This window comes from Pygocentrus nattereri, chromosome 11 (genome assembly GCF_015220715.1).
Source record: "Pygocentrus nattereri isolate fPygNat1 chromosome 11, fPygNat1.pri, whole genome shotgun sequence".
NCBI classification, from domain to species: Eukaryota; Metazoa; Chordata; class Actinopteri; order Characiformes; family Serrasalmidae; genus Pygocentrus; species Pygocentrus nattereri.
In genome coordinates this window covers 5891429-5915390 of record NC_051221.1, presented here as the reverse complement: position 1 = coordinate 5915390, position 23962 = coordinate 5891429, and the positions used below count along the sequence as shown (strand labels likewise).

The window sequence follows — 23962 nt, the reverse complement described above, 5'->3', positions numbered from 1 at the left end:
CTGTCTTGTAAACCTTCCCTTTCACTCTTGCTGCTATCCTTCTGTCACACATCAGCCCTGACATCCGTCTCCACCCACTCCATCCTGCCTGCACCCTCTTCTTCACCTCTTTTCTACACTGTCCATTGCTCTGGATGGTTGACCCAAGATATTTGAAGTCATCCACCTTTAAGACCTCTACTCCTTGCATCTTAACATTTCCACCTGCCTCCCTTTCATTCACACACATGTATTCCGTCTTGTCTCTACTGACCTTCATTCCTCTCCTCTCCAGTGCAAACCTCCACCTCTCCAGATTCTCTTCCACCTGCTCTCAACTCTCACCACAGATTTCAATGTCATCTGCAAACATCATGGTCCATGGAGCCTCCTGCCTGACCTCATCTGTCAACCTTTCCATCACCATTGCAAACAAGAAGGAGCTCAAAGCTGATCCCTGATGTAACCCTACCTTCACCTTGAAACCATTTGTCACTCCAACTGCACACCTCACCACTGTCTCACTATCCTCATACATGTCCTGCACCACCCTAACATACTTTTTAGCTACACCTGACTTCCTCATACAGTACCACAGTTCCTCTCTAGGCACCCTATCATCTGCCTTCTCTAGATCCACAAAGACACAATGCAGCTCCTTCTGACCTTCTCTGTACTTCTCTACCAACACTCTCAATGCAAAAATTCCATCTGTGGTGCTCTTCCTGGGCATGAAACCAAACTGCTGCTCACTGATCTGAACCTCTCGCCTTAGCCTTGCTTCAACAACTCTTTCCCATACCTTCATGATGTGGCTCATCAACTTTATACCTCTGTAGTTACTGCAACTCTGCACATCACCCTTGTTCTTAAAAATGGGGACCAGTACACTGCTTCTCTACTCATCAGGCATCCTCTCACTCTCCAGGATTTTGTTAAATAACCTGGTTAAAAAGTCCACTGCCTTCTCTCCTAAACATCTCCATACCTCCACAGGCATGTCATCTGGACCAACTGCCTTTCCATTCTTCATCTTCTTTTAAAGCTGCACTCACTTCCTCCTTACTAATTCTCTGGACTTCCTGATCCACTATCTCTCCCCCCGTTGTCCTCCTCTCTCTCTCTCGTTTTCCTCATTCATTAGTTCAAAGTACTCCTTCCATCTACTCAACACTCTCTGTTCACTCACTAACCATATTTCCCTCTCTATCCTTTATCAGCCTAACCTGCTGTACATCCTTTCCAGCTCTATCTCTCTGTTTAGCCAAACGATACAAGTCCTTTACTCTGGTCAGCCATTCAATGAACCTGCACTTGATTCCAACCTTTTTGTGTGGAGACCTCTTTGTGTGCTGTTCCATATGTGCCATAGTTTCACAGATTATCACATCACTGCAGCAGCGATGCTCTAAAGCACTAAAAATCTTAGTCTTATTAATATTTGTCTGAGACTGTCCTGTCTACGTAGTGTTGTAAATGAAAAAACTATGGATTTGTAATAGCTGAGCACAATTAGTGTAAGGTGTTATTGATATGAATTGTATTATGTATTTAGGCTTCAGATGCAGTGACTAGCAGCCATAAACCCCTCCCCCACCCTACACACCCTGACTCAACACAAATGTTTATTTCATATTAGTATGAGTGCACGTGCTCAGCGTCACATCCAAATGCTGTCTTTGAAAGATAGGCGCAGGAGTGCTGTCAGCATTGCTGCAGAGATTGAAGAGGTGGGGGGGTCAGCCTGTCAGTTCTCAGACCATATGCCGCACACTACATCAGATTGGTCTGCATGGCTGTCACCCCACAAGGAAGCCTCTTCTGAAGTCTGTACACAAGAAAGCCTGCAAACAGTTGCTGAAGACATGTCAACAAAGGACATGGGTTACTGGAACCATGTCCTATGGTCTGATGAGACCAAGATTAATTTGTTTGGTTTAGATGGTCTCAAGCATGTGTGGCGGCAATCAGGTGAGGTGTACAAAGATAAGTGTGTCATGCCTACAGTCAAGCATGGTGGTGGGAATGTCATGGTCTGGGGCTGCATGAGTGCAGCAGGTGTTGGGGAGTTACATTTCATTGAGGGATGAACATGAACTCCAATATGTCCTGTGAAATACTGAAACAGAGTGTGATCCCCTCCCTCCGGAAACTGGGTCGCAGGGCAGTGTTTCAGCATGATAATGACCCCAAACATACCTCTAAGATGACCACTGCTTTACTGAAGAAGCTGAGGGTAAAGGTGATGGACTGGCCAAGCATGTCTCCAGACCTAAACCCAATAGAACATCTTTGGGGCATCCTCAAGCGGAAGGTGGAGGAGCGCAAAGTCTCAAATATCCACCAGCTCCGTGATGTCGTCTTGGAGGAGTGGAAAAGCATTCCAGTGGCAACCTGTGAAGCTCTGGTAAACTCCATGCCCAGGAGAGTTAAGGCAGATCTGGAAAATAATGGTGGCCACACGAAATATTGACACTTCAGGAACGGTCTCTTAGGGGTGTACTCACTTTTGTTGCCGGTGGTTTAGACACTAATGGCTGTATATTGAGTTATTTTGAGGGAAGAATACATTTACACTGTTATATAAGCTGCACACAGATGACTTTTCATTGTGTCAAACTGTCATTTTGTCAGTGTTGTCCCATGAAAAGATAAACTTAAATATATATATACAATTTCATGCTCCACTTTGTGGTAACAGTTTGGGGACGGCCCCTTCCTGTTCCAACATAACTGCACACCAGTGCACAAAGCAGGTCCATAAAGACGTGGATGAGCTAGTTTGGTGTGGAAGAACTTGACTGTCCTGCACAGAGTCCTGACCTCAACATTTGGTCACACATTATATCTGCTGCTTCTGTATTGAGTGACGTAACATACGTGTGCCAGTATTAGTATATTGGTGTCAGGAACCACAAACGCAGCGTAGTTTCAGAAACGCGCTTGTTCTGAAAACAAAGCCTCTAAAAAGATTCAGAGCACATTTGAAACCACAGAAGAACCACACCTGACACGCTCATCACAGACTGACACGGTTCTCATCACTCAGCTGACTGATGTGAAAGTGCCTGTGCAAGTGAGAGAGCCTGGGTTTGATGTAATTCCTTCATTTATATATACAAACAGTGATGCCTGGTTAAAAAGTGAATAGTGAGTGTGTGTGTGTGTGTGTGTGTGTGTGTGTATGTATATGTTTTCAATTAATACCATGAAAATGAGGAATTTACTGTGATTATGTGGCTTTTGCTTCCTTCTTTTCCTACATTCTCTACATACACCTGAATATAGAGACTAGAGACACCTAGTGGACATTACTTATAACGTCAGTAACTAAACGTCATCCCAAAACTGAAGGATTTCATTGATTTCAATTAGTTTTTTTTGTCATTGCTGTAACAAAGTAGAGCTGATACAATTTATACAATTCATAAAGTTAATCTGTGTATTGTGTTTATTCCGCAACCTTTATTTTCAAAACCTGAATTCTGTGGTGTATTTTAAAGTTGAACATTAAAACATAAGTAGTCTTTAACCATGACAGACAGACAAGTAGGTGCACTGGGGTAATAAGAATTCGACACCGGTCAAATTATGTGCTGTTGAAGTTCTGAGTGGAGATAAATGAACACACTTATCCCCTAAAGAGAACACACTACTGCACATTTAATGCCGCGCTCTGCCTCTGTGGTCTTTGCGTTTCCGTGTTTGACCCTGGACTCTGTTTCTGGACGTCTATTTATGATTCTCCTGTTTTAGATATCCTGTTTTCTGGTTTTGAGCTTGGACGGTGTTGATCATGATTATAGTGTGAAGCCCTTAGCTTACATCATGTAAAGTTCTATGTTGGATTTTAATCTGCAAGCTTTAGATTCGTTCAGAGATCCTGACACTGTTTATTGACTGAATTTAACATATCAGGGAAAAAAGATATGAAATGTGGCCTGAGTAAATGTGATCAAATGATGTAGAAAAACAATAAAAGTAGCCAGATTTTTTGGAGGAGGGTCAGTGAGGATGTGTTGTTGATCTTTTATATAAAAAGACATCAACACAACCTCTAATCAATGCACTATTACTGTAAATTAGAATATTGAGATTTTTTTATTACTTGCTTTGATGGCCTTCCTCAAAATTAAACATCTGGCATCAGAATAAGACGTAAAACCAAAAATGAGTTTTATCATAGTGTGATGAGTCCTCTTCTTGGCTCAGAAACCAACCAAACCCACCATCGCTCTCTATATTATCAAATCGCTCAGTTGAGCAAATCCTCAACTCCCAAGTCGTGCCAGTACCAACCACTGAAAGGGGGTGTGTCGAAATAATAAAAAAAAGTGCTGTCAGGAAAAACACTCCCCAAAGAAAACTTATTATCTCTGATTTTCCACTATTTTCCCATCATCAACATTCCATATGAACTCAGAAGACTCGTGTAGGTTCTCTGGTGGTTCTCGATGGTATATAAAATGTCTATATCTGTGTCGTAGTCATGGTGACACCTGGTTCCTATCACCACCACTTTTAAGACGTCTGTTAAGACCTTTTGTTCTGGACACTCGGGTGAAGAGAAGTGATGAGCTGCCATCTGGTGGTAAGTTGGATCAGATGGCAGGGAAGACTGATGGTCAGACCCGGTAGGCCCAAGCGAATAGTGAGGGTGTGCTGGGAATGACTGTCAGAGACCCCTGTTCGGAATGAACTCCCACCTCCAAGAGAGCTTTTCTCATGTCCTGGAGGAGGTAGGGGACATGGAGTCTGAATGGACCCTATTCAAAACTTCCATTGTGGAAGCTGCCAGGCGTAGCTGTGGCCAAAAGCTTGCGGGTGCCTGTCGGGGCGGTAACCCAAGAACCCCCTGGTGGACACTGGTGGTGAGGGAGGCCGTCAAGCTGAAGAAAGAGGCCTTTATCAAATCAAATTTATTTGTATAGTGCTTTTACAAATAATGTTGTTACAAAGCAGCTTCACAGAATTCCAGTCAGTCAAAGTTTTACCATGAAATGTAAAACCCCCAGATAAGCAAGCCAGGGGCAACATTAGCAAGGAGAAACTCCCTCAGAGCTGAAGAAGAAACCTTGGGAGGAAGCAAAGCTTACAAGGGGTGATGAGGGTCCTCCTGACTCTCAGATTTTTCATCTTTTATCCTGTTTCAACGTCGCTCTGCATCTGTAAAACAGCTCGTCACTTTCATGGCACAAGGCATGAGGCGGCGAGTCAGAGTCTCACTGTATTTCATTAATTTATTAATAATTCTGTTTATCAGGCAGACTCTGAAGATGAGGCTACATTAAATTCCCAAACGGTCAGTCGGTCTGTGTGGAGCTGGAGAACGAACTGCCGGCTGAGCAGCGAGTGGGCGGAGCTCGTTACTCTGACGTAGCAACAAGCTGCTCGTTAAGGAGCTTTAATTAGGAGGAAGGACCTGAACATTAAACCATATTAAACGCCGCGTTCAAGGCCAGTTTAGTCATTTCTTACTGTATTTATTTAACTGCTGTATTAAAGCAGTAGAGACACTCGAGGAGGGAGTTATCACCAATAACATCACGGCTGTGATGATCTACGGCCACCAGATCACAGCCGGGATGTTATTTCAGGATAACACACTCCCTCTCGAGCTCTACTGCTGAAACATCTCACTCACAGTAACTTCACTCGTGTTCAGCAGGAACAGCAGTGCTGTCACAATACGAGTCCCATCTAATTCTACTTTTGAATGTAAGGTAATTAGTTTAAACAATGAAATAATAAATCCTATTTATTAAACGTATTTATCAGACTAAACTATTAATACTGCTACTAATACTAATAATAATGATGTTTTATCAGTAGTGGGTGTGGTTTGTGATCACAGACACATTGGTCATAAACACTGACTAAGATCCACTTAAATACCTGCATATGTTCTGATTTTAGGCTGAAAGTTTATGTAAACATTAGATAAAACTTTTCCCACTTCTACTCAGAGTAAATTCAGTTTCTACAAAGGACTCATTTTACTGGATAAAACTTGTTAGGGGGATGAAAGTGGTCTTAAAGCCTTCAGTGAGCAGAAACTCATATTATATGATACATATTTGGGGGAACTGAGTAAATAAAGAGCGTCTTCACTGTAATTCACTACATTCTGTCCACTGGACTGCAGTCTGTCCCTCATTGGTCAGGGAGCGGAACAGACTGTAGAATGTTGTTGGAAGTTGCTCTCTGATGTCATGAAGGAGTAAAGGCTGCAGGGTGTGAGGTCATAAAGGTGAGGGTACAGAAGATTCCGTCACACTGACGTTTCACAGCATTCCGTGACGCCGTGAAGAGGACAGCTGCTGTAATGAGCTGCTTCAGGTTCTGGTGCTGCCGAGTCCGTGAGGACGACGCAGACGCACAGCGCGAGAGAAAGGAGGAGCAGAGTGAGAAGAGAAAGAGAGGAAAGAAGGGGAGGAGTGGAAAATGGAAGATTCGGTGGAAGAAAGAGAGAAAGAACAACTCGAACAAAGAAGAAATGGAAGAAAGCCAAACAAACCAGCAGCCGGCAAAGGTGGAGGGTGAGGCCGATGTGCTGGACCTGCCTGTAGGCCTCGTGTCCGGCAGCCTTGCCAGTGTTTCAGCTGAGACGCTGGAGAAGCCGGTACCTCCACTGCAGTGGAACCTCGCTGCAGAGATGGAGGAAACCATAGAACTTCTGATGAAAACGCTGCTGAATGAGGTCGAGACAAACGTGGAGCAGCGTCTGAGTGAGTTAATGAGATAATATTCATAACAGTCACTGAATTAAAGCAGAAAGCACCAAATACTCATAGTAGATACAGAATAATTCATAGTGGTGACTAAATATTCATAGTAAATATTGAGGAATTCATAGTGGATATGGAATAATTCAGCGTGGATCCTGAATAATTCAAATCACTCACTAAAAATTCATTTATTATATTAAATAATTCACAGTGGATACGGAATAATTCTAATCAGTCAATACATTTTCATAGTGGTTGCTGAATAATTCAAATTAGTTCCTAAAAATGATAGAAGATATTGAATAATTCATTGCAGATACTAAATAATTCACATTAATAACTAAGAATTCATAGTGGATACAGTAAACATTTCCATAGTACGTACTGATTTAATTAAAACCAGTTCAAAAATTCATAGCGGATACTGAAAAACTCAAATTCATCACTAAAGATTTGTAGAAGACATAGAATAATTCACAGTGGATTTTACAATAGATGCTGATAAATTTATAGTAGATGCTGAAAAAATCACAAAGAATACAGAATAATTTATTGTACATATTGAATATTTTATCATCACTGAATAATTCACAGGAGCTGCTGAATAATTAACTGAAGGTACTGAATAATCCATAGGAATCAGAATTCAGAAAACATTTAGTGAATATAAAGCAGGAATTCAGATTAATATGAGCTCTAATCTGATTCAAGATCATCTAGTGAGCTCCAGTGATGGTGACCATAAGGCCATCAGAGAGCTCCTGGAGGTCCAGGCGGACGAGGAGGTTTCAGATAGCGTCCAGCCTGTGGGTGAGTAAAGAAAATGACCAGACAGCATGAAGATAATGAACATTTAGTGAATATAAAGCAGGAGTTCAGATTAATATGAGCTCTAATCTGATTCAAGATCATCTAGTGAGCTCCAGTGATGGTGACCATAAGGCCATCAGAGAGCTCCTGGAGGTCCAGGCGGACGAGGAGGTTTCAGATAGCGTCCAGCCTGTGGGTGAGTAAAGAAAATGACCAGACAGCATGAAGATAATAAACATTTAGTGAATATAAAGCAGGAGTTCATATGTAGTACAAGGTACTTTGCAGGGACATTTTTTGTTAATCAAGGTACAAACAGTGTAAATGTGCCCTAAAAGGTACAGCAGTGGCTTTAAGGTCCACTTGTGAACCTTATGTAAGTTTCTCCCAGTGGAAAAGTGCATTTACACACCATTTCATAACCTAATGCTTTAAAACAGAGCAGTAGAGTAAAAGCCTGGAGGCGAGGCAGGGGGTGTGGAGTCAGTACATCTTAGAACAGATCATTTCAGTGGATTATGGTTCAGTTATGTTCCCTGACTAAAGAGACTGAGATGGACCTTGGAGGGTCCCACCCCAGACACAAGAGGGGCACTGACCCAGTCACAGTTTCATGCCTTTATTTCTGAGAGTGTATAAAGATTAATATGAGCTCTAATCTGTCTGACTTCATTCAAGATCATCTAGTGAGCTCCAGTAATGATGAAGATAAAGCCATCAGTGAGCTCCTCGAGGTCCAGCTGGAGGAAGAGGTTTCAGCAAGTGTCCAGCCTCTTGGTGAGTAAAGGAAATAAATAAAAATAATACACAATAATTCAAATTAGTGACTATGAATCCAGAGTGCATACTGAATAATTCATGATGGATACTGAATAAATCATAGCGGATACTGAATATTTCATATCAGGTACTGAATAATTCATGATGAATACTGAATGAATCATAGTGGATAATGAATACTTTATAGCAGGTACTGAATAATTAACATCAGGTACTGAATAATTCATGATGGACATTGAATAAATCATAGCGGATACCGAATAATTTATATCAGGTACTTAATAATTCATGATGGATACTTAATAAATCCTAGCGGATACTGAATAATTTACATCAGGTACTTAATAATTAATGGTCAATACTGAATGAATCATAGTGGATACTGAATACTTTATAGCACGTCCTGAATAATTAATCTCAGGTACTGAATAATTCATGAGAGATACTGAAGAAATCATAGTGGATACTGAATAATTCATATCAGGTACTGAATAATTCATGATGGATACTGAAGAAATCATAGTGGATACTGAATAATTTATATCAGGTACTGAATAATTTCTGAAAGATACTGAAGAAATCATAGCGGATACTGAATACTTTATAGCAGGTACTGGATAATTCATAGTGGACACTGAATAATTCAAATTAGTCACTAGTAATTCATGAACAAACAGCATGATGATAATAACATATTTAGTCAACATAAAAACAGAAATTCACATTAATATGAGCTCTAATCTGATTCAAGACCATATAGTGAGCTCCAATAATGATGAAGATAAAGCCATCAGAGAGCTCCTGGAGGTCCAGGTGGAGGAAGATGATTCAGGAAGTGCCCAGCCTCTAGGTGAGTAAAGAAAATGACCAGACAGCATGAAGATAATAAACATTTAGTGAATATAAAGCAGGAATTCAGAATAATATGAGCTCTAATCTGATTCAAGATCATCTAGTGAGCTCCAGTGATGGTGACCATGAAGCCATCAGTGAGCTCCTGGAGGTCCAGGCGGACAAGGAGGTTTCAGATAGCGTCCAGCCTGTGGGTGAGTAAAGGAAATGACCAGACAGCATGAAGATAATGAACATTTAGTGAATTTAAAGCAGGAATTCAGAATAATATGAGCTCTAATCTGATTCAAGATCATCTAGTGAGCTCCAGTGATGATGACCATGAAGCCATCAGCGAGCTCCTGGAGGTCCAGGCAGACAAGGAGGTTTCAGATAGCGTCCAGCCTGTGGGTGAGTAAAGAAAATGACCAGACAGCATGAAGATAATAAATATTTAGTGAATATAAAGCAGGAATTCAGATTAATATGAGCTCTAATCTGATTCAAGATCATCTAGTGAGCTCCAGTGATGATGACCATGAAGCCATCAGCGAACTTCTGGAGGTCCAGGCGGACGAGGAGGTTTCAGATAGCGTCCAGCCTGTGGGTGAGTAAAGAAAATGACCAGACAGCATGAAGATAATAAACATTTAGTGAATATAAAGCAGGAGTTCAGATTAATATGAGCTCTAATCTGATTCAAGATCATCTAGTGAGCTCCAGTGATGGTGACCATGAAACCATCAGCGAGCTCCTGGAGGTCCAGGTGGACGAGGAGGTTTCAGACAGCGTCCAGCCTGTGGGTGAGTAAAGAAAATGACCAGACAGCATGAAGATAATAAACATTTAGTGAATATAAAGCAGGAGTTCATATGTAGTACAATGTTAAAATTAAAGGTACTTTGCAGGGACATTTTTCGTTAATCAAGGTACAAACAGTGTAAATGTGCCCTAAAAGGTACAGCAGTGGCTTTAAGGTCCACTTGTGAACCTTATGTAAGTTTCTCCCAGTGGAAAAGTGCATTTACACACCATTTCATAATCTAATGCTTTAAAACAGAGCAGTAGAGTAAAAGCCTGGAGGCGAGGCAGGGGGTGTGGAGTCAGTACAGCTTAGAACAGATCATTTCAGTGGATTATGGTTCAGTTATGTTCCCTGACTAAAGGGTCTGAGATGGACCTTGGAGGGTCCCACCCCAGACACAAGAGGGGCACTGACCCAGTCACAGTTTCATGCTTTTATTTCTGAGAGTGTATAAAGATTAATATGAGCTCTAATCTGTCTGACTTCATTCAAGATCATCTAGTGAGCTCCAGTAATGATGATAAAGATAAAGCCATCAGTGAGCTCCTCGAGGTCCAGCTGGAGGAAGAGGTTTCAGCAAGTGTCCAGCCTCTGGGTGAGTAAAGGAAATAAATAATAATAATGAAAACTGAATAAGCTGGAAAACTGACTGTATTTTCATAAAAGCAGAAAATGAGACGACGATGACGATGAAGGTGCCTGATGAAGCCGAGACAGAAGCCTCAAAGGAGCTCATGAGCACGCACCTGGAACACACTGAGGACTCAGAAGCCACCGATAAACACATGGACATAAACCTGGATGGCATTAAGGAAACACCTCTGGAGAAACATCTGGGTGAGTAAAGAATTTTAATGAATAATTCAAACTAGTTACTAAAATATCATGGTAAATTCTGAATAATTAATAGTAGATGCTGAATCGTTCAAACTAGTTATTAAAATATCTTAGTAGATACTGAATAATTCAAAATAATCACTGAATATTATAGTAGATATTAAATAATTGATAGCAGATACTGAATAATTTAAATGAATCATACATAATTCATGAAAAACAGTGAATAATTCATAGTGGATCATGAATAAGTCATTGGAGAAAGACAATAATTCAAATTACTGACTATGAATCCATAGTGCATGTTGAATAATTCATAATGCATACTGAATAAATCATAGCGGATACTGAATCATTTATATCAGGTACTGAATAATTCATGATGGATACTGAATAAATCATAGTGGATACTTAATACTTTATAGCAGGTACTGAATAATTCATGATGGACATTGAATAAATCATAGTGGATACTGAATCATTTATAGCAGGTACTGAATAATTCATGATGGATACTGAATAATAATGAAAATAAATAATAATGATGAAAACTGAATAAGCTGGAAAACTGACTATTTTCTTGAAAGCAGAAAATGAGATGACGATGATGATGGTGATTGATGCAGCGGAGGCAGAAGCCACCATGGAAACCATGGACATAAACAAGGATGAGAATGAGAAGAAACCTCTGGAGAAACATCTGGGTAAGTAAAGAAATGAACAGAGGGCTTGAAGATAATAGCACTAAAAACTATAATCCATCTGAATTAATTTAAGACAATCTAGTGAGAATAACTGAGGATGAAGCTGAAGTCAGTGAGCTCCTGGAGATCCAGCTGGAGGAAGCTGCTATCCAGCTACTATTTCTGAGCTCCAGGACAGACTATTGGAGAAAAGCTTGATTACTAATTAGTCTAATTGGGTTCTCTAGACAAAATGGATATAAAGAAGGACGACCCTCCTGAGGAAGATGCTAAGAGCACAAAGAGATACACCAGGAGAGGAACGAGAGGAAAAGGATGCAGGATCATCTACAAAAGAGACAACAATCCACAAGACGGTGCCAAGGACGATATCAGAGTATCTGCTCACAGAACAGGAGCAGAGGGGCTCAGGGGTAAATGCAGAGAGGTTGAAGAAGAGAGAAAGAACCCACCAGAGACCCCGAGACCCAAAGCTCATCCTCATCAACAGCAGAGGATGATGGAGAGACACGCGGAGAAGAGAGAACATCCCCAGTGGAAAAGAGAACAGGGACAGGTACAGCTTTTAGTCTTAGTCATGGTCCCAAACCGATGCATCTTTTAGTCCTAATCCTGGTCTATAAACTAAAAATGCGTTTTTATACAGAGAACCCAACAAGGCTTATCTGAGAGACGTTCTTCTGGACAGAGGAACGTCAGAAAGAACTGGGGTGATGAACGCAGGCAGGTGTTCCACCCCAGACGAACACAGGAAGAGACAGAGAGAAGACCTGACCGAAATGACGGCAGAAAAGCTCATCCTCATCAACAGCAGAGGATGATGGAGAGACACGAGGAGAAGACAGAACATCCCCAGTGGAAAAGAGAACAGGGACAGGTACAGCTTTTTGTCTTAGTCATGGTCCCAAACCGATGCATCTTTTAGTCCTAATCCTGGTCTCTAAACTAAAAATGCGTTTTTATACAGAGAACCCAACAAGGCTTATCTGAGAGACGTTCTTCTGGACAGAGGGACGTCAGAAAGAACTGGGGTGATGAACGCAGGCAAGTGTTCCACACCAGACGAACACAGGAAGAGACGGAGAGAAGACCTGACCGAAATGACGGCAGAAAAGCTCATCCTCATCAACAGCAGAGGATGATGGAGAGACACGAGGAGAAGAGAGAACGTCCTCAGTGGAAAAAAGAACAGGGACAGGTACAGGTTTTAGTCCTAGTCAGGGTCCCAAACCGATTAATTTTTTTTTTTTTATCCTAATCCTGGTCTCTAAACTAAAAATGTGTTTTTATACAGAGAACCCAAGGCTTATCTGATAGACATTCTTCTGGACAGAGGGATGTCAGAAAGAACTGGGGTGATGAACGCAGGCAGGTGTTCCACCCAAGACGTGTGCAGGAAGAGAGAAGACCTGACCAAAATGACAGGGGAGTATCTGCACCCAAAGGAGGAGCAGAGGAGCGCAGAGGTCAATGTAGAAATGTTCAAGAAGAGAGAAAGACCCCTGTAGAGAACCCAAGACCTAAAACACATCCTCATCAGCAGAGGAAGACTGAGGAACATGGAGAGCCAAGAGAACATCCTCAGCAGAAAAGAGGACAGGTACAGAGTACATCTGTTACTCCGAGTCATGGTCCCTAAACTGCAGATCATTTAGTCCTAGTCAGGGTCTCTAATGAGTGCAACTTTTAGTCTAAGTCAGGGTCTCTGAGCGGATCTTTTAGTCCTAGTCAGGGTCTCTAATGAGTGGAGCTTTTAGTCCTAGTCTGCGTCACTAATGATTGGATCTTTTAGTCCTAGTCAGGGTCTCTAATGAGTGGAGCTTTTAGTCCTAGTCAGGGTCTCAAATGAATGGAGATTTTAGTCCTAGTCTGCGTCACTAATGATTGGATCTTTTAGTCCTAATCAGGGTCTCTCATGAGTGGATGTTTTAGTCCTAGTCAGGGTCTCTAATGAGTGGAGCTTTTAGTCCTAGTTTGCGTCACTAATGATTGGATCTTTTAGTTCTAGTCAGGGTCTCTAATGAGTGGAGCTTTTAGTCCTAGTCAGGGTCTCTAATGAGTGCAACTTTTAGTCCTAGTCTGCGTCACTAATGATTGGATCTTTTAGTCCTAGTCAGGGTCTCTAATGAGTGGAGCTTTTAGTCCTAGTCAGGGTCTCTAATGAGTGCAACTTTTAGTCCTAGTCTGCGTCACTAATGATTGGATCTTTTAGTCCTAGTCAGGGTCTCTAATGAGTGGAGATTTTAGTCCTAGTCAGGGTCTCTAATGAGTGCAACTTTTAGTCCTAGTCTGCGTCACTAATGAGTGGAGCTTTTAGTCCTAGTCAGGGTCTCTAATGAGTGGAGCTTTTAGTCTTAGTCAGAGTCTCTAATGAGTGGAGCTTTTAGTCCTAGTCAGGGTCTCTAATGAGTGGAGCTATTAGTCGTAGTCAAGGTCTCTAATGAGTGGAGCTTTTAGTCCTAGTCAGGGTCTCTAATGAGTGGAGCTATTAGTCGTAGTCAGGGTCTCTAATGAGTGGAGCTTTTAGTCCTAGTCAGGGTCTCTAATGAGTGGAGCTTTTAGTCCTAGTCAGGGTCTCTAATGAGTGGATGTTTTAGTCCTGGTCATGGTCCATAAACAATTAAACCTGTTTTATGTAGAGAACCCAACACACATTCATTCCAAGAAGTTCTCAGAAGGACAACAGAAGAAACAAGAATGAGGAACGCAGGCAGGTGTTCCGTCCCAGTCAAGATCAGGAACAGACGGATAAAAGATCTACTGCAGTGACCGACTCCTCCACAGCATTGAGGACAGGAGAGACAGAGAGAAGAGCCAGAGAAGATCCTCGAGTGGAGTCCACTCCTCCACGGACAGAGAGGAATGCAGGAAGAGAGAGACGTGGAGGAGAACCAAGAGTGAGGAGACCACCGTGGTGGCAGCATGACAATCGATAGAGAGAACCTGAGAGAGACAGACAGACCCTGAGAGAGAGACAGACCCTGAGAGACAGACACACCACAGAAACACAGACACACCACAGAAACACAGACACACCACAGAAACGCAGACACACCACAGAAACACAGACACGCCACAGAAACGCAGACACACCACAGAAACGCAGACACGCCACAGAAACGCAGACACGCCACAGAAACGCAGACACGCCACAGAAACGCAGACACACCACAGAAACGCAGACACACTACAGAAACGCAGACACACCACAGAAACGCAGACACACCACAGACACACACGTAAAAACTCACTCACACGTACACACTCATTCACACACACACATACACTCACACACACACACACACGCGCACACACACACTTACTCACAAACACACACACACGTACACACTCACACACACACACACACACTCCCACACACAAACGCACGAGCATCAAAAAAAAATAAAAAATCAATAAAATTGAAAAATATCTTTCAGCCTCTTTCCTCTTTGTTTTTACTGTAATCCATTTCTCAGATATTTTACTGAATGACCTGCTGAGAGAATTCAGGGTTTATTAGAGCGGTCATTTATTTAAGAGCCACATCAGAGAAAAGCTTTTCCCTCACTTCTGAAAAATAAATCAGTTTAATGTCGTATATAAACATCACTGCAGTTTCAGAGCTCCAGCAGTCCAAACAGTCCAAACATGGAAAATAAGCCAGAAACCAGGTTGATTGGGATCCATTGCTGGTCATGAAAAGTACTACATTCATGTCTCCACATGTTCAGCCTACAGCAGGTTAACTGGAAGGGGATGAAGAGATCTTATTATTAGTTTGGAAATAAAGTAAAGTTTCAAAACAAACACACTGCCTCGTGAAGAATGAGCTAAAAGCAGGGGCGGCTCTGGTGGGTTTACATGCACTTAATCTGATAACCACAGTAAATCAGATTGTGTCAGTAACAGGTTCAGAGTGTTTACACTTAATAATCTGATAACTACAGAAAATCAGATTGTGTCAGTAACTGGTTCAGAGTGTTTACACTTAATAATCTGATGACTACAGAAAATCAGATTGTGTCAGTAACTGGTTCAGAGTGTTTACACTTAATAATCTGATAATCACAGAAAATCAGATTGTGTCAGTAACTGGTTCAGAGTGTTTACACTTAATAATCTGAGAACTACAGAAAATCAGATTGTGTCAGTAACTGGTTCAGAGTGTTTACACTTAATAATCTGATAACTACAGAAAATCAGATTGTGTCAGTAACTGGTTCAGAGTGTTTACACTTAATAATCTGATAACCACAGAAAAACAGATTGTGTCAGTAACAGGTTCAGAGTGTTTACACTTAATAATCTGATAACTACAGAAAATCAGATTGTGTCAGTAACTGGTTCAGAGTGTTTACACTTAATAATCTGATGACTACAGAAAATCAGATTGTGTCAGTAACTGGTTCAGAGTGTTTACACTTAATAATCTGATAATCACAGAAAATCAGATTGTGTCAGTAACTGGTTCAGAGTGTTTACACTTAATAATCTGAGAACTACAGAAAATCAGATTGTGTCAGTAACTGGTTCAGAGTGTTTACACTTAATAATCTGATAACTACAGAAAATCAGATTGTGTCAGTAACTGGTTCAGAGTGTTTACACTTAATAATCTGATAACCACAGAAAATCAGATTGTGTCAGTAACTGGTTCAGCGTGTTTACACTTAATAATCTGATAACTACAGAAAATCAGATTGTGTCAGTAACTGGTTCAGAGTGTTTACACTTAATAATCTGATAACTACAGAAAATCAGATTGTGTCAGTAACTGGTTCAGCGTGTTTACACTTAATAATCTGATAACTACAGAAAATCAGATTGTGTCAGTAACTGGTTCAGAGTGTTTACACTTAATAATCTGAGAACCACAGAAAATCAGATTGTGTCAGTAACTGGTTCAGAGTGTTTACACTTAATAATCTGATAACTACAGAAAATCAGATTGTGTCAGTAACTGGTTCAGCGTGTTTACACTTAATAATCTGACAACTACAGAAAATCAGATTGTGTCAGTAACTGGTTCAGCGTGTTTACACTTAATAATCTGATAACTACAGAAAATCAGATTGTGTCAGTAACTGGTTCAGAGTGTTTACACTTAATAATCTGATAACTACAGAAAATCAGATTGTGTCAGTAACTGGTTCAGAGTGTTTACACTTAATAATCTGATAACTACAGAAAATCAGATTGTGTCAGTAACTGGTTCAGAGTGTTTACACTTAATAATCTGAGAACTACAGAGAATCAGATTGTGTCAGTAACTGGTTCAGAGTGTTTACACTTAATAATCTGATAACTACAGAAAATCAGATTGTGTCAGTAACTGGTTCAGAGTGTTTACACTTAATAATCTGATGACTACAGAAAATCAGATTGTGTCAGTAACTGGTTCAGAGTGTTTACACTTAATAATCTGATAATCACAGAAAATCAGATTGTGTCAGTAACTGGTTCAGAGTGTTTACACTTAATAATCTGAGAACTACAGAAAATCAGATTGTGTCAGTAACTGGTTCAGAGTGTTTACACTTAATAATCTGATAACCACAGAAAATCAGATTGTGTCAGTAACTGGTTCAGCGTGTTTACACTTACTAAACTGATAACTGCAGTAACCATCTCTAGGGTTTACAGAGAACGGCCCAAAAAAGAGGAAATGTCCAGTGAGCGGTCAGTTGTGTGGACGACAATGCCTTGTTGATGTGAGAGGTCAGAGGAGAATGAACAGACTGGTTCCAGATGATGGAAAGGCAACAGGAATTCAAATATAATAATAATAATAATAATAGGCATGTAGAGGTGGTCAAGACAACTTGCTGAAGTGCAGGCCAAGCATCAGAACGGGGATTTAAGTGACTTTGAACGTGGCGTGGTTGTTGGTGCCAGACGGGCTGATCTGAGTATTTCAGAAACTGCTGATCTACTGGGATTTTCACGCACAACCATCTCTAGGGTTTACAGAGAACGGTCCGAAAAAGAGGAAATATCCAGTGAGCGGTCAGTTGTGTGGATGAACATGCCTTGTTGATGTGAGATGTCAGACGAGAATGGGCAGACTGGTTACAGATGATAGAAAGGCAACAGGAATTCAAATTACCCACCAAACTCTCTGAGGAACATTTCCAACACCTTGTCGAAAGTCTGCCACGAAGAATTAAGGCTGTTCTGAAGGCAAAAGGGGGTCCAACCTTTTACTGTACCTAATAAAGTGGCTGGTGAGTGTATATCAGTGCATTTCCTGAAGAAAATGCTGAGTGATTGCTGAGGTAAGTCCTAGGTGATTGCTAAAGTGTTGCTGTGTCATTGATGAGGTCTTGCTATGTGGTTCTTACGGTGCTGCTAGGTGGCTGCAAACTACCAGCAGAAGTATAGGACAACAGGGCAGCAGAAGTATAGGACAATGTCGAAGGTGGATTATATGTAACAATTTTCCAAAAAAATTTTGTTCCCAGTTGTTAAGTGTGTTTTCCCGATTGTTTGTGCCCTAAATGAATAGAAAAAAAGTTATTATTCCCTGTAAACTTTGCTTTTGTGGTCAGCACAATGATATTTTGAAATTCATCTATTTTTAAGGACATTCGCCATATTTCAAGATACTTAAGAAGCTTCTGGAATTGTGAGAACTATCAAGAAGTTTCTAGAACTGTCCAGAATTATCTAGAACTTTCTGGGACTGTACAGAATTGTAGGTAGCTGTATAACTACAGTTATATAGGGCCACTATAGCCCTTCCTGAGAGACGGAGAGACATGATCTAATTGATTGGGATTGCATAGTAAGTGGGCAACAGCCATCACAGACAAAGGGGAATTGACCTAGACAGACAGGTGTGAATTCATTCTCTATTCAGATTCTGATAACGACAGTATTCACACTTCACCCCACACCCATTACAGGAGGAGCTTAGGAAGGACCACTACTTTCAAATGTATATATTGTGTGTTACTCTGCTACCGGGTGATCAGTCTTGCTCTGCTGAATCCTCAGTACACTCTTGTACTTTGATACTGCATGGAATAAAGATTGACCATTTCTATCGAGTTTGGAGAGACATCCTTTTTCCTTACAGTACACAGCAGCTTAGTCAATTTAGATGGCATCAAGAGGTTGCATACATCTAGCAGACGCATTTTGCTATGTATGTGGCCATTTTATAAAGACAAGAGCGAAAAAGTACTCTGTGGAAGCATCTGCTAAGATGTGTGAGGCCTACAAAGCATACTTTGGCATGCCTGTTGGTGACCAAGACAAACCATGGGCTCCTCATTTCACATGTGAGCACTGCAAGAAAACTCTTGAAGGTAAGTGGATAAATGATACTCTCTTAAATAGCAGATTTAAATTTTTATTTTGCAAAATTTTTAAATCAGTTAAAGTTTAAAAGAGCTTTAATTAACACCTTTTCACATGTTGCAGTTAAATATATCAAATATATACAGATATATTTTATTGTTTGATATATAACAGATTTCAGATTTCAAACTGTGTTAATATCATACATACCACTAGTCATTAGTGTGAAATAGGCCTAAATCAAATTCTCAATCCAAATTTTATTTTGTTAGCTTATAGGTTGGTACAGGGGAGAGAAGAGAGCCATGCACTTTGCTGTCCCAAGAATTTGGCGTGAACCGACTGATCACTCAACAAATTGCTACTTCTGCATGGTGGACCTTTCCAAACGTCGCACTGGCAAAAATGCAACGTCTGTAGCATATCCTGACATTCCTTCATCTATTGCCCCAGTACCACACTGCCCTGAACTTCCTGTACCAACACCTCCAGACAGAGCAACACCACCTTCAGAAGAAAGCAGCAGGTCAGACACCCAGGAAGATGTTGAAGATCACGAGTTCTCTTCATGTGCAGATGAGGAGCGGAAGCCATACTACCCTAACCAAAAAGACCTCAACGATCTGATCAGAGACCTTGGTCTCACCAAGTCCAACGCTGAGCTTCTGACATCAAGGCTCAAGCAATGGAACTTATTAGATGAAAGCGTCCAAGTCACAGGTCAGAGGAAGCGTCACCAAGTTTTTTCCACCTTCTTCAGTCATCAAGACGGACTGTGCTTCTGCAACAATGTGGCCGGTCTATTCGAGGCTATAGGTATCACCTGTAACCCGAATGAGTGGCGTCTCTTCATAGACAGCTCATGCAAGAGCCTCAAAGCCGTGCTGCTTCACAATGGGAACAAGTACCCATCTCTTCCTGTAGCTCACTCGGTGCACCTGAAAAAGGAATACACCAGTGTCAAGATGTTGCTAGGTGCCTTGAAGTATGATGAGTACGGCTGGGAAGTTATTGGAGATTTCAAAATGGTGTCATTCCTGATGGGCCTCCAAGGTGGTTTTACTAAGTATCCTTGCTTTATTTGCCTTTGGGACAGCCGGGATACTAAAGCACACTACCACAGGCGGGACTGGCCTCAGCGGACAGAGTTCACTGTGGGGAAGAACAATGTAAAGTGGGAGCCACTGGTGGACCCACGCAAGGTGCTGATGCCACCACTACACATCAACTTGGGGCTCATAAAACAATTTGTCAGGGCTCTAGATAAGGAGTCAAGAGCTTTCAATTACCTCCAAGATCTTTTCCCTAAGCTGTCTGAAGCAAAGATCAAAGCCGGTGTCTTCGTCGGACCACAAATCAAGAAGATCATAGAGTGCAGTGAATTTCCCAAGAAGCTGAATAGGAAGGAGAGAGCGGCTTGGAACAGTTTTGTCGCAGTGGTTCGCGGCTTCCTAGGCAATCATAAAGATGAAAACTATGTACAACTGGCCCAGACTCTGATAAAGAACTATGCTGCAATGGGCTGCAGGATGTCACTCAAAATCCATATCCTTGATGCTGATCTTGATAAGTTCAAAGAGAACATGGGAGCTTATTCAGAGGAGCAAGGCGAGCGCTTCCACCAGGACAGTATGAACTTTGAATGCCGTTACCAAGGACAATATAACAAGAACATGATGGGCGACTATATTTGGGGATTGATTCGTGAATCTGATTTGCAGTATAGTCGTAAATCTCGGAAAACCACACACTTCTGAACAGTTTTTGGTAATCTGTGTAGATTTGCAATGCCTATAGTGTTCTTAGTCTGACTGTATAAATGAGAAGATGCAAAATCGTCTGTTTCTATAATAAAAATTCATAATTTTCGTTACCAGGGTCACAAAAGCGAAGTTTATGATGAATGTAAACAATTTTTTATTTGTTTTAGACATAAGCAATTGGAATATAACATTAAAAAGCTGGGAACAAAACTTGTGTTACATACACGGGTGACAATGGCAAAGACGTCAGTTCAACTGTGCAGAAGAAGCCAATGGTGATCCACTTCTGTACTCTACCAAGAAAATCACATTTACCAGAACAACAAACTGTTTGGTATTAACTTGCACTCAACTTATTACTGAGGAAAAGCTGAGGATTCCTGTGAGGACACCTTGCTTGCAGGACACAGCTTGGAGTTTTGCTTTAGCTGATGAGCGAGAAAAAGAGAAATCAAAGCGGATCTTGGAATGTTTGAAGCGGGAATAATGGCACGCTGGAAAAGACACACTTTTAGAGCAGCCTTTCTGTTTAGAGCAGGTCTTTCTGTTCTATGTTTCATATTAACTATGTTTTCATTAAAGTCTTTTAATTTTGACTCAGAGTCCAGCATTTCAGACTGTTTCACCAGGAAACACCGTTATTATCAGCTGCAGAGCCAGTGGGACCTTTTATGACCTTCTTGCCTGGTATCTGCAGAAACTTGGAGAAGCTCCTAAACTTCTGATCTATGGTGCTACTAACCGTCAGTCTGCTGTTCCAGATCGTTTCAGTGGGAGTGGATCTGGTACATCATTTATTCTAAAGATCAGTGGAGTTCAGCCTGAAGATGCAGGAGATTATTACTGTCAGCAGGGTGGCTACACTCCGTTCACACAGTGTTAGAACTCAATACAAAAACCTCCCTCAGCTGTAGAGGAACTGCTCTGACTCAGAAACTCTCACTGATCAGAGAACAGCTGCTAAAGCTGCACTCACCTGAGCTCATCAACTCCCAAACATTACAGTAGTGAGCATTGTTCTCTCTTTGGGGGGTTCTCCTCACTGTGGATCAGGATCTTCAGCACTCAGATGGAACATCTCACTAGTAGCAGCAGATCAACTCATAAAGAAAAGGAACAGTACTTACTGTACTTACTGAATTCAATGAGCATCATTTTAGTTCTGTTTGTTTTATTTACTGTTAGTAGTCCTGAGGTCAGAACTCAGGACTTCTGTCTGTGCACTTTCTCAGAAGACAGGGTCATAGAACCAACCAGTAACCAGTGTCAGCTGATAACTGAGATTAAAATAGTCTGCCAGGACTAATTTAAAGCTCCTCATTTCAGCAGGATAGTCTATTATTACATGATTTATACTGTAGTGCCGTTTGAACACGGTCACTACTTCATAAGTTCGACTACTTTAAAGGTGGAACAGCAGCTCACATGAAAGTGTTAAACACTTCAGGAACAAGAAATCTCTAAATTACGATCATCAGAAGTAAAAAATCAGTTTAGAAAAATAATTTTAAAAATTGGAAAAGTTGGTGTTTTTATGTTTTTCTGTTAAAGAATTTTTCATGTGTGTTCTGTAGATGATTGACAAAAGCTCAAGAAGTCAGGAGCTTCAGCAGGTTGTGTACTGACTCTCCATCTCAGAACAATGGAGATAATAATAGACGTGTGTCATGGTTGGCTCCTCCCACTACCACATGTGCTCCTTTGTTTTGATCTTCCATGTGCATTTGTTTTGGTATCTGTAGTCCTGTCCCTTGTTTTGTAACTCCGCCCCTGATTGTTTTCACCTGTCCCTCGTCTTCCTGGTGTGTATTTAAGCCCTGTGTTTGCTGGTCTTTGTATTGGTCTATGTTTGCTTTGTTTGAATCTTTGTGCTGTTGGTTTGATTCTGGTGTCTGTCATGTCTGCCCCCCAATCTATCCATGTTGGCTCTAGAACTCTGGAGTGTCTCGACCCTGATTTTGGATTTGCCCTTAATCGATCTTGCTTATCTCAGCACGTGCGTCCGCCTCCTCGCTCCACGTCACAGTGTGAGGCGTCAGTAATGCAATTCTTCAATAAATTAGACTCATAGTATTTAATCAAATACTCATCAGTTTTTATTAGGAGATAATCTTTAAAGGTTGAGTACTAAGCAGTTACACATAAATCTGATAAACTCATAATGGAATTTAACAGATTTTCATTTTTATACATAAATTGTGACTGTATTGACATAATTGCATAAATTAATGTATTCTCTGTTGTTGTAGTTCAAATACTGTTAAAAGCCTTTACAAAATAGTAAGATAATGATTAATTTATATTTTTTTAATTCAAAATATTTGGGGAATCACACTCCTCAGCCTCCCTGATAAGTTCTATGCAGGGGTAATGGAGAAGAGAGTCTGGCTTATAGTCGAACCTCAGATTCAGGAGAAGCAGTGCGGGTTCCGCCCTGGTCGTGGAACACTGGACCAATTCTTCACCCTCTCCAGGATTCTGAAGGGTTCATGGAAGTTTGCCCTACCAGTCCACATGTGCTTTGTGGTTTTGGAGAAGGCATTCGACTGTGTTCCCTGGGGTATTCTGTGGGAGGTGCTTCGGGAGTACAGGGTACATGGCTCTTTGCTACGAGCCATTCAGGCCCTGTACAAACAAAGCAGGAGTTTGGTTCGCATGGCCGGCAGTAAGTCAGACTCGTTCCCAGTGAGAGTTGGACTCTGCCAGGGCTGCCCTTTGTCACCCATTCTATTCATAATTTTTATGGATAGAATTTCTAGGCGCAGTCAGGGGATGGAGGGTGTCTGGTTTTGTGACCTCAAGGTCACATTGCTGCTGGTTGCAGATGATGTGGTCCTACTGGGGACATCAGGCCGTGAACTTCAGCTTTCACTGGATCGGTTTGCAGCCGAGTGTGAAGCGGCTGGAATGAGAATCATTACCTCCATATCCGAGGCCATGGTTCTCAGGTGGAAAAGGGTGGAGAGCCCTCTCTGGGTCGGGGATAAGCTCTTGCCTCAAGTGGAGGAGTTTATGTATCTCGGGGTCTTGTTCACGAGTGATGGTACAAGGGAGCGGGAGATTGACAGGCGGATTGGTGCTGGGTCAGCAGTGATGCGGGCTCTTTACCGGTCTGTTGTGGTAAAGAAAGAGCTGAGCCATAAGGCATTGCTCTCGATTTACCGGTCGATCTACGTTCCCACCCTCACCTATGGTCATGAGCTTTGGGTAATGACCGAAAGAATGAGATCGTGAATACAAGCGGCCGAAATGAGTTTACTCCACAGGGTGTCTGGACTCTCCCTTAGAGATAGGGTGAGCAGTTCAGTCATCCGAAAAAAGTGAAGATGCAATTGCTCCATTTTCACAATTCTTCAGATAAAAATGTTTGAAATATAAAAGGTTGATCATGACATCTATATATATATATATATATATATATAT

General features: G+C 41.3%; 1 protein-coding gene across 1 annotated transcript in view; it reads right to left on the bottom strand.

The window, feature by feature from the left end:
- The window catches only part of LOC108413613 (putative protein TPRXL), a 103086-nt gene that overhangs the window by 36737 nt on the left and 42387 nt on the right, over nucleotides 1-23962 (bottom strand). The gene's annotated exons all lie outside the window — the stretch shown is intronic.